Source organism: Anolis carolinensis, chromosome 4 (assembly GCF_035594765.1).
Source record: "Anolis carolinensis isolate JA03-04 chromosome 4, rAnoCar3.1.pri, whole genome shotgun sequence".
NCBI lineage: Eukaryota > Metazoa > Chordata > Lepidosauria > Squamata > Dactyloidae > Anolis > Anolis carolinensis.
In genome coordinates this window covers 237,049,906-237,062,227 of record NC_085844.1, presented here as the reverse complement: position 1 = coordinate 237,062,227, position 12,322 = coordinate 237,049,906, and the positions used below count along the sequence as shown (strand labels likewise).

General features: G+C 45.0%; 1 protein-coding gene across 3 annotated transcripts in view; it reads right to left on the bottom strand.

Annotated features, from left to right (window-relative positions):
- Positions 1-12,322, bottom strand: part of znf831 (zinc finger protein 831) — a 72,922-nt gene that overhangs the window by 55,611 nt on the left and 4,989 nt on the right. For 2 of the 3 annotated variants that reach the window (XM_008122893.3, XM_016998305.2), the window contains exon 1: positions 8,516-10,592. The exons of the other annotated variant lie outside the window; for it this stretch is intronic. The gene's annotated coding sequence lies outside the window, so the exon portion shown is untranslated. Of the gene's footprint in view, positions 1-8,515; positions 10,593-12,322 lie in introns of those variants that run through there. 3 annotated transcript variants of the gene reach the window in all.

The following is a 12,322-nucleotide window of genomic DNA, read 5'->3' as shown; positions in this document are numbered from 1 at the left end:
TAGGAAAATCATAACCTCATATGATGTGTTATATGCTTTTCTTCAACAAGTCCAATCCAAGAAATTTGCTTATTTCAGCTCAGGTAGGCCCGTTCAGCTTTGATCAGTGAGACTCTTCTGTGTTCATGTTGGGTCAATAAGACATAAGATAAAACTGAAGTCACAGTCAGCAAACAGCATTACCAGCTTAAAAAACAGTGGTGTAAAAACACGGCTCTAGTCCGAGGACTGAAGAGGAGGTAGTTTGACAGTTAAAAAACAATACAGTGCGAAATACTATTGGCCTGGCAACCAATTCTTAAATAGGCTACAAACGACCACACAGACCTCTAAGGCTTTTTGGAAGAGGAAGGTTTTAAGGCTCTGATGTTAGGTTCATGTTTCCATGGAGTTGCACTTCAGGGAAGACTAGTGTGTTTTTCAGGGGTTATTAAAGTTCTCCTGCAGATGAGCTGGATAGAGGGAAATGACTTCTGTTGGTATACAGTTAAAGTAAACTTGAGGAAGCACAATTATGAAAGATATTGTGTGTAATGGAGTAGAAATGAATTCAAAGTAGAAACAAAGCACAAATGTTGATTCCAAAGGAAACATGAAGACATAATTAAGTAATTGTTTTTAATAGCAAAAGAGTTTCTGAGTGGATTGATTCTCTACTTCTTACTCTGCGTAAGATTATCATCACATGCTGTCGACTACACCCGCTCAAGGCAATGGTACAGTAAAAGAAGACAATTTTGAGAAGTGGTAAAGGCCAAGGTGTCCCACTTCTTTCAGTGATTCCGCGTGCGCGGCCAGAGGGCAAGTGGAACCAAAGGCGGCCGTTCTGCGGCCACAACGTTGAGTACACTGCCTTTCAAGGTGAATGGGACACTGTCCCACAGTCTGTGATCACTCCACCCTCGTTATTACCAACAGACCAGCAAGAAACAGTTCCCACGAGACTGAACTTGCGCCCACTCCTCGAAAGCAGCCGCAAAGGCACACGCCCTGACGGGCAAACGTCACCGTCCGCGTGCGCGGCCAGAGGGCGAGGGGAACCAAAGGCGGCCGTTCTGCCGCCACAACGTTGAGTACACTGCCTTTCAAGGTGAATGGGACACTGTCCCACAGTCTGTGATCACTCCACCCTCGTTATTACCAACAGACCAGCAAGAAACAGTTCCCACGAGACGGAACTTGCACCCACTCCTCGAAAGCAGCCGCAAAGGCACACGCCCTGATGGGCAAACGGCACCGTGCGCGTGCGCGGCCAGAGGGCAAGGGGAACCAAAGGCGGCCGTTCCGCAGCAACAGCGTCAATCACAGCCTTTCAGGGTGATGGGAGACTGTCCCACTGTCTTTGATCGTTCCACCCTCTTCTATTGTTTTACCAACAGGCCAGCAAAAAACAGTTCCCACTCGGCGAAACGTTCCGCCAACACCTCGAAAGCAGCCGCAAAGGCACACGCCCTGAAGGGGGAACGGCATATACCTCTGTACAGTTAGAGTCTGGCGTCACGTAGTCCGAGAGGCAGCAAAAAGAAAAGAAAAGTAAGAAAAAAAACAAAGGGCAGCAAAGACCCCACCCTGAGCCGGCCACAGTTGGCCGGCATGCATCCCTGAGAGTTCGGCCCGGCCCTCCCACAAAGTTTTTTGTTTTTGCGACTTTAGCCTCTACCCACACCAACACCCCACCACCCAAGGGGAAGGGCGTGTACCTCTTCTATCGTTTTACCAACAAGCCAGCAAAAGGCAATTCCCACTCGGCGTAACCTGCGCCCACACCTCGAAAGCAGCCGCAAAGGCACACGCCCTGACGGGCAATCGGCACCGTCCGCGTGCGCGGCCAGTGGGCAAGGGGAACCAAAGGCGGCCGTTCCGCAGCAACAGCGTCAATCACAGCCTTTCAGGGTGATGGGAGACTGTCCCACTGTCTTTGATCGTTCCACCCTCTTCTATCGTTTTACCAACAGGCCAGCAAAAGACAGTTCCCACTCGGCGTAACCTGCGCCCACACATCGAAAGCAGCCGCAAAGGCACACGCCCTGAAGGGGGAACGGCATATACCTCTGTACAATTAGAGTCTGGCGTCACGTAGTCCGAGAGGCAGCAAAAAGAAAAGAAAAGTAAGAAAAAAAACAAAGGGCAGCAAAGACCCCACCCTGAGCCGGCCACAGTTGGCCGGCATGCATCCCTGAGAGTTCGGCCCGGCCCTCCCACAAAGTTTTTTGTTTTTGCGACTTTAGCCTCTACCCACACCAACACCCCACCACCCAAGGGGAAGGGCGTGTACCTCTTCTATCGTTTTACCAACAAGCCAGCAAAAGGCAATTCCCACTCGGCGTAACCTGCGCCCACACCTCGAAAGCAGCCGCAAAGGCACACGCCCTGACGGGCAATCGGCACCGTCCGCGTGCGCGACCAGTGGGCAAGGGGAACCAAAGGCGGCCGTTCCGCAGCAACAGCGTCAATCACAGCCTTTCAGGGTGATGGGAGACTGTCCCACTGTCTTTGATCGTTCCACCCTCTTCTATTGTTTTACCAACAGGCCAGCAAAAGACAGTTCCCACTCGGCGTAACCTGCGCCCACACATCGAAAGCAGCCGCAAAGGCACACGCCCTGAAGGGGGAACGGCATATACCTCTGTACAATTAGAGTCTGGCGTCACGTAGTCCGAGAGGCAGCAAAAAGAAAAGTAAGAAAAAAAAAACAAAGGGCAGCAAAGACCCCACCCTGAGCTGGCCACAGTTGGCCGGCATGCATCCCTGAGAGTTCGGCCCGGCCCTCCCACAAAATTTTTTGTTTTTGCGACTTTAGCCTCTACCCACACCAACACCCCACCACCCAAGGGGAAGGGCATGTACCTCTTCTATCGTTTTACCAACAAGCCAGCAAAAGGCAATTCCCACTCGGCGTAACCTGCGCCCACACATCGAAAGCAGCCGCAAGGCACACGTCCTGAAGGGGGAACGGCACCCTCTGCGTGCCAGGTCAAAGGGGGAGGGGACCCAAAAGCGGCCGTTTAACGACCACAGCGTAGACCACGGCATATAAAGGAGAAGGGACACTAGACAACCATTTGGAGAAATGCTGGCAAAGGCGGAGGTGTCCCACTGTCTTTGATGATTCCCCCCTCCGAGTTATAAAGGCACCCTCCGCGTAAGCGGGCAGAGGGCTAGGGGACCCAAAGGCGGCCGTCCCATGGCCACTGCGGCGACCACACCCGCTCAAGCCGATGGGACAGTGAAAGATGAAAATTTAGAGAAGTTCTGGCCAAGGTCGAGGTGTAGTAATCCCAGCGGATAAAGACATCCTAAAAGGTTCAGATGGACAGATACCTCTGTAAAGTGAGAGTCTGGCGTATTCCTACACCTAAAATGATTATCTGAAGTATCCACATCAAATATAACAGTGCTCTTTCTGTACAGGAACTGCGAGGATCTGGAGAAGACCTAACAGTCATGGCTCATGATGGAAATATTTTTTGCCCCCCCCCCCCCAAAAAAAAGGGAATTGAATGAAATCCGAACAGAACACAAAGAGGAAGCATTTCCTACCTTGGCTTTTATGGACTAATTTTCCACAGAATATCCTTCTACCTCTACAGAGTCAGTATTACAGGAGAGAAAACGTTTTGTAACTTCCGAATACAGAGATGGGCCAAAAGTATATTAAGTTCAACAGGGACAAATGAAAGATACTTCTCTCCGCGATGGCTGTTCGGCAGTGGAACTGTCTCCCCCGGACTGTGTTGGAGGCCCCTTCTTTTGAAGCTTTTAAGCATAGGCTCGATGGCCATCTGTCGGGGATGCTTTGAATGAAACTTCCTGCGTCTGTCTTGGGGGAGAACTCGATGGCCCATGAGTTCTATTCCAACTCTACTTTTCTATGATTCCATGATTCAATGATTCGGGAAACGGCCCCTTGAGATGGATGAACCCAAAAACGACAGTGGGCAACGTTGAGTGATGAAAAAGAGGAGAAAGGAAGGGAAAAGAGAGAGGAAAGCATTGTAGGATAGAGGAGAGAGTTGTTGGACAGAGTCCAAAGGGGCCACCCCCCCGCCCGGCCGCCCAAAAAATTGGCCAAACTTACTCTGAAGCAGAGTTGCTTAAAGGAGGAGAACTGTTGCTCTAGGAGCAGTCGGTCTCAAAATCCAAATCTGGGAAATTCAACACAGGAAGGTTGGCCTTCAGGAAAACAAGTTTCTCAACTGTTTGAGGGTCCAGCAAGCTGCGGTGGGGCGTGACCACATCTCCCGCTAGGCTGAAGACCCTTTCGCTCTGGACGCTGGTGGGAGGACAGCTGAGGAACTGGCGGGCTACGTGCGACAGATCCGGCCACATGTGTTCACGTGAAGCCCAATAGGACAATGGATCACAAGAAATTATCTCAGGAGGCTCCTCAAAGTATCTGTTGACCGAGCATTCGGCCGAGTCTACCTTTTGAGCAGAAGCCAGCAAAGAGGATTCTTCAGAGCAGGCAAGTATGGCCACCGTCTCTGCAAAGAAAACGTTTCCTGTTCGCGGCTGGAGATCCGTATCCCTACGGCAACCCCCTACCGGCTCCCCGGGACTTTCAGTCTCGCCACTAGCGCTAGTGCTGGGGGTGACAGGCATTTCTGGAAGAGGGGCCGCTGTGCCCGTTTCCTCCACCCTGGCAGCAAAGACCTCCCTCACAAGGTCAACAAGTTGGGCCTTCCACACGGTAAAGTCTTTTGGGCAGACGTTGTACTTTAGCCGTGGATCACACAAGGCCGCCAGCATATGGACCTTGCTGGAAAGAAGTGGCTCTAGGCGTTTCCGTACAGCAAAGGACAACCTCCTCACCACCTCCTGGACCGGCGGTGTCAGCGGTCCAGCCAGGGAGTCCAGTGTCCGACCGGCCCCAAGCCTTTCTAGGTGCCTCCTTAGCCTCAAGACCATGGGCACTGCCTGGCTCAGAAGGGCTTTTGATTCCGAAAGGGTCTCAGTGGCATGTTTGAATGGCTTTAGTACGTCTAATAGCTGGGAGATGGTGTCCCACTCTTGCTTAGTTGGAACAAGCTTGCTAACAGGCGCAACCAAAGTGAGGGAGATGCCGTGTACCGCCTTCTGCTGCTCGACCATGCGTTCGAGCATTTTTAAGGTTGAATTCCACCGAGTCGAGACGTCCTGGAGCAGCTTGTGCTGCGGGAGGCCTTCAAGGCTCTGCCTGTCTCTCAGCTGCCGGGCTGCCTTGATGCTCCGGTGGAAGTAGCCCGCGATCTTTCTACAGCGCTCGATCAGCAGGGAGATGTTTGTGTTGCTGGCCGACTGCTCTTCCTGGCTCTTTAAACCTTCCTTGACGGTATTGTGAAGCAAATGGGCCATGCAGGACACATTCTGAAACCCGGCACTTTCAACCGCTTTGATCATATTTTTCCCCCCCTTCTTTCCCCAAAAGGAGTTGTATTTTGTACAGGGAAGTATGGGATATGCAACTCTTTCCCAAACTTGGCTTAGGATTATCAGGAAGCGTCCCCGGCTGAGACACAAGCAGCCCCGCTTGTGTTTGAGAGCGGTGAAGGGACAAAGGCACCCCCCCTTCTTTCCCCAAAAGGAGTTGTATTTTGTACAGGGAAGTATGGGATATGCAACTCTTTCCCAAACTTGGCTTAGGATTATCAGGAAGCGTCCCCGGCTGAGACACAAGCAGCCCCGCTTGTGTTTGAGAGCGGTGAAGGGACAAAGGCACCCCCCCTTCTTTCCCCAAAAGGAGTTGTATTTTGTACAGGGAAGTATGGGATATGCAACTCTTTCCCAAACTTGGCTTAGGATTATCAGGAAGCGTCCCCGGCTGAGACACAAGCAGCCCCGCTTGTGTTTGAGAGCGGTGAAGGGACAAAGGCACCCCCTTCTTTCCCCAAAAGGAGTTGTATTTTGTACAGGGAAGTATGGGATATGCAACTCTTTCCCAAACTTGGCTTAGGATTATCAGGAAGCGTCCCCGGCTGAGACACAAGCAGCCCCGCTTGTGTTTGAGAGCGGTGAAGGGACAAAGGCACCCCCCTTCTTTCCCCAAAAGGAGTTGTATTTTGTACAGGGAAGTATGGGATATGCAACTCTTTCCCAAACTTGGCTTAGGATTATCAGGAAGCGTCCCCGGCTGAGACACAAGCAGCCCCGCTTGTGTTTGAGAGCGGTGAAGGGACAAAGGCACCCCCCCTTCTTTCCCCAAAAGGAGTTGTATTTTGTACAGGGAAGTATGGGATATGCAACTCTTTCCCAAACTTGGCTTAGGATTATCAGAAAGCGTCCCTGGCTGAGACACAAGCAGCCCCGCTTGTGTTTGAGAGCGGTGAAGGGACAAAGGCACCCCCTCTTCTTTCCCCAAAAGGAGTTGTATTTTGTACAGGGAAGTATGGGATATGCAACTCTTTCCCAAACTTGGCTTAGGATTATCAGGAAGCGTCCCTGGCTCGGATCCCTTATTTCCAAAAACACTTTTGCGTGGAAAAAAGAAAGGAGAAAGCCCACCCCGCCCGCAAGAAGAAAAATGGTGCAGCAGAAAAATTGCTGCGCCAGGAAAAAAACACCCACAGGACAGCCCTTTGCAAAAACAAAAGAAAAAGAAAGACCCAACTAACACACACCACCCAAACTCAGCCAGCCACCCCACCTTTTCTCCCGGTCTTCACACAGCCATGCTGTGACGCAGCAATCTTTCCTGCCTGCCAGTGCCTGCACCAAAATCTCCCTTCCACCCTCTCCAAAATTCCCAGTGCGACTGAGCCACGAGGCGTGTGCACGCTGTTTTCATTCAGGACGTCCTACCAGCCCCTCCCCCTGGTTAAACGTGCTCTCTGATTGGCTACAAGGTGCAAACAACACGCTAGATTGCCCCAGTGGACTTAAACAAGTTTGGATGATTTGCCAAAGCATTTTTTAAAAACGAAAAAAAGGCGCCATAACGGAAAACGGCCAATCGCGGTTCGAAACCGCGATATCCAGGCGTGTGGACAACCAAGGTTCGATATTGCTTCAAAACAAACGAAAATAACGAATCAATAACGGTAAACGGGGAAAACGAATTATTTGAGCAAGCCTAGTAACTACAGACACCAAAGATATTCAGAGAGAAAAAATAGTATTTTATTACTGTATAAAAAGCAGTATATATTTATTCATCAGAGGCAAAAAGTGTTACCCTTTCTTGAAGAACTTAGGTTCTATTCACATGGGATATAGCCACTATATGACCTTTCTTAACAGTCAATAGTAACGTCCTAACTTTTGTAATACTGGCATGTTTTCCATTCTTGGGTTTTCAGATTGTTAATTCTATCTTAATCCATAGAAAGGTACAGAAATGCATGTGCCTATAAACAGGACTATTCTATTTTTTACATCTGTGATAAATAAACAGAGGTTACTCTACACGCCCAAACCCCAGAATATAACTTTTCCATTCTCAACTTTCAAGAGCTCTTCCATTCTGACATCAATAACGGTTTTGCCAGTTAACACAAAAGCCTTTAGGAGTCAGGGAGCTCGTTTTGTCAGAATATGTAAACTTAGTTACTCTTGTTTGGTTATACATCATGAAAATGGGGAAAGATGCAGTCAGTAGTACAGCAGAAGTACATGTATTTGGCCATCGTGTCAATATCCCACAGTTAAGAACAGCAACTGTGCTGCATTTCAGTAAGAATCACAGGCACCAAGTTCCTCAGTTGAGAAATAGTCCCTGCTCAATAGTGTGCAGTGACTAACTCCTTCCGGATGATTTTTCTTATCACATCTACAAATCTCTTTTCATAATTTCTTTTTCATGTAACTATTTACAGGACACAGCTTTGCAATAATCTGTCATAGATACTGAAGCATTTTATGATTTGAATACTGACAGTAATTGTTAACATCCAGTCATTTCACTGCATTCACATTTTTCCAGAGGTCTTAGTTTTCTGATTCACAGAAATTCAACAATTTCTTTTAACTACTAAATATTTTATTAGCAAATGAAACACTGGAAACATGCCTAGTTGTTATGTTTCCAGACTACATTTTCCCTGTACTAATTCAATATTACTGGAGTATCAACTGTTTACTACATTTGCACCATCATGAGTTCCATACTAAGTGCCTGGTATATGCTAAATATCCGACAAAACACCAGTGTAGCACAAATCCTGCCAAAAAAGCATACATTAAAAGGCTCCTATCAAGCAACTACTCTCACACATCCGTTCATTAATTTCAGTTGGACTCCAGCTTCACTCCTTTTCTGTAAGAACTGCAAGGATGAAGATGAGGAGATAAGATTTTACAAAATAGACAAGAAAAACAAGAGAACACGTATAATATGCAAAGTTTTAAACAGGAATAAAAAGAAAGCCTGATTTACTGACATGGAAAAGGGTGGGGGAGACTCTAATCAGTACTGGAAACAGCACAGCCGAAGGCACAAGAAAAGGCAGGGCACAATGGGAACCTAAAGAACACGCGACTGCACTGAAAAGAGTCTGGTTTATTATTTCTAGATATAATATGTGCAAGAAGAAAGACATACCTGAAGCACAACTAGAATCAGATTTGGCCAAGCTCTTCCATCCTCAAATTTGTGGGAAGGAATCTTGCTCTTCCATAAATCCCAACCCAACGTCAAGAGTTAATGACTATTCTTCAGCAGGGCTTTTTCTCTCTCCAGCTTTATATGCTACCATAAGTATGTCCCAGCCCACACTATCTCTGAATGCTGCATCCTTCCACTTCGGGTTTTTATACACTTGTGTTTTTATCAGTTGTCAGGGAAACACTCGATTTCTACCGTTGCAGCTTAGTGTCTAGTACTGCTACCAAAAAGATGGTTTAGAAATTTAAAGGTAACTTATCTAATTCCTCTGATGGCTCAGAGTACAAGGTTTTACACTGGCATCAATACCATCCACACATATTTTAAAATAAATGATTATTCTTAAGATATGAAAAATTAAGTTTACAAAAATGTAAATGGGTATATAGCCTACAACCATGGTTTTATGATTTAAGCTTGTTTGACATCTAATAAAATGGTATTGTGGTATATACTGACTGCAATTCTGAAATCTTTCACCTAAACAATCAGGTGGACATGTTTCAGGTAACAAATTTGGAGGGAGGGGAGTGCAAATAAAAAGAATTTTTATTGAGTATCTTTTCATTATCAAACATGAAGTATTACAAAAGTCATCCTGCACTTATTTTGTATATCATACTGTCATTTCTCATTTATTCATTATCAGACTTAATATTCAAATACTTAGAATATGACATATTCTATCAAACCTCAAACGCTACTTCCTTGCTTTTATTCTTTCACTATACTCACCCTCCTTTCCTAATGAAGCAACACGTTTGCTCTTTCATCTCAACCAGCAAGTAATCATTTACATTTCCACTCTAAACAAAAAAAAGAAGCTACAATCAAACGTTGTATCCAGCCTTAGGTTGCAGGCCAAGCTATGAGCGTCTAGTAGCTGCTCCCTCCTTGTCCTTTCCAAAGCCAGTAGAAAGTCTTCTATTTTAATAAGTATAGGGGATCAGATTACAAATGCTTTTACTAGTGAATTAGTCTACTAATTTTATATTTTGCTTTTTAATTGGTTTGTATTAAATGGTCTTAATTAACCATGTAATACCATCAGCTTTTGTGTATGCTTTATGTAGGTATTTTAATATTTTTGTTTATATTTTTGTAAGCTACATTGAGTACTACTGCTGAGAAAAGTTTTGGTAAAAGTGAATAAATTACCACCAGTACAATTTTTGTCTGGAACAATAGCATGGATTTAAGTTATACCTGAATGTTCAAGCTCTGTTTTGAGTTATACCTTGGTGTAGAGCTCCTTTATGACCTATAAGATGGCATCTTCTAGGCCGTAGTGACGTGTGATAGCTCTTCAGCTTCAAGAAGAAGCCAAAAATAATAAATACATACTTAGTGTTTCATGCAAAATGCTTTAAGTTTGAAATCAATTTTTCCATATTTCCTTAAGAGCAACTAGCAGCTTCCCAGACAGTATGGCTGAGACGCATGCAATCTGTAACAAAATGTCATTTTATCACTATTAGTTCAGTCCAGCATATTCCAGATCAGCAGGAGAAAGGAGGTGGCAAACATGAGCATTTAAAAGTCATTTAAATATAGGACACTGTCTAATATCAGATGAGACTAGTCACACAGTATTGTCTCTAGCAGCAGCTCTTCAGAATCTCAGGCAGATTTTTCACATTACAGTAGAGTTTCACTTATCCAACATAAACGGGCGGGCAGAACATTGGATACGCGAATATGTTGGATAATATGGAGGGATTAAGGAAAAGCCTATTAAATGTCAAATTACATTATGATTTTACAAATTAAATACTAAAACATGTTTTACAACAAATTTGACAGAAAAACCAGTTCAATACGCGATAACGCTATGTAGTAATTACTGTATTTACAAATTTAGCACCAAAACATTGCAATGTATTGAAAACATTGACTATAAAAACATTGACTACTAAAAGGCAGACTGCGTTGGTTAATCCAGAACGTTGGATAAGTGAGATTCTACTGTACTATAACCAAATTGTTTTAATTAGATATACTAGTGACTGAGCATGTGACTTTTCTGTATACGAAAGAATATGAACTATATCATTAAGTTAAAGGCCATCCTCAACAACCTGGCTCTTGGTATGAAAAGAGTGATTTGCAGAGACTGTAAAGAATACTTCCATATTTTAGGAATACAAGTCCTAATAAGGAAAATTGCATTTCATTAATATTAATATTATACAATAAAACATTAAAAATCATGTAAGGCTGAAATGTGATCTATAATATTAACCCCCTTTCAAGAAAATTGTATATCTATAAACCAGGCTTGCACAACTTGCAACCCTACTGCTGTTTTGGCCTCCAACTCACAGAATTCCTGGCCAGCTGGACAAGCTGGCTAGTGGCTAGGGCTTCTGGGAGTTGGAGGCAAAACAGAAGAAGAGTCACAGGTTGTGCAGGCCTGCTACACACATTTCAATGTGCAAATTCTGAACATTGAAACATATCATTTTATCAGACCGGCATATTATAATATTATAGAAAATCTGGCATTTCTAAATAACTCAAGTAGGCATGAGTTGCCACAGTAACATTAAGCTTCTCCCTTTTGCTATCTCATGTCTCAGAACTATGTTTCCATGGATACTGGGGAAAAAACAGTATTGCAATACAAATCAATTTAGAATGGCATACTTTGAGTCATCACAGCCAGCAACAGCTATATTTATAAATGCTGCCATCAGTATTTTAGAAGCCACAGAGGTGTCTGGCCATGTGAGGGTCTCACCTCAGTCACCTTCAGGGGCATTCCCCAATGGCAGATCTCTCTTTCACAAGATCACCATAAGTCTTGATGGAAATTAACAATTTCACCTAGCTATTAACAGAAAAGTAATGTTGAGGCTTACACAAAGTTGATTTCTCCATGCACACATCCAATCTAAAAAGCTGGTGCTGCTTATTGGAATTTATACACTTGAAATGAATTTAAACTATTATTCATGAAAGTCATATGGATCAGAACAAAAGCACATTCAGAATCTAGCCAGCAGTCCACAAAACTAATGGCCTTCTACATTGTTGACTCTCAGCAATACATAAAGATATGCCTATGGAAGAGATACATGACCACCATGACTAATAACCATTGATACACACCCCCCGCCACTGAAGAAATTATACTGTTTAGCCAGCATTGCACCACCTGATATGCGCTGGGAAGAAGCAGCCAGCAATGAAAGGACATCTCTGGCCCATCCCGTTTGGGTATCAGCCAGCATGTCAACGCTTTAAATCAAAGTTTTCTAAGATCTACAGAGATACTCACAGGAACACCTCAGCAAATGAGAGTCCAAAAGTGGCAGGCTAAATCAGTGGTTGACGCTGGATGAGAGACTCCCTCCTGGGCACACAGAAGACTGGGCGACTTGGAAAGCACTGAACAGACTGTGCTTGGACACCATGAGAAGCAGAGCCAACCTTAAGAAATGGGGCTACAAAGTAGAGCCCACAATATGAGCGTGGAAAAGAGCAAACCACACACCACCTACTATAATGCAGTCTGAGCCTTGCCACATGCACAATGGAGGACCTTCTTATAGCAACATCAGAGGAACTCCAAGTCAAAGGACATTTTATATAATGCCACGTTTTTAAAACTTTGTTTTCAAATACATTACAACTTGTACCCTCGGTTCGCTTCTGACATGACAAATAAAATCAATGACTTGGACAGAACCGGAATCCAAAATGACTGACAGTTCAGAGCTGTGCCAAAACTAACAAAATTAA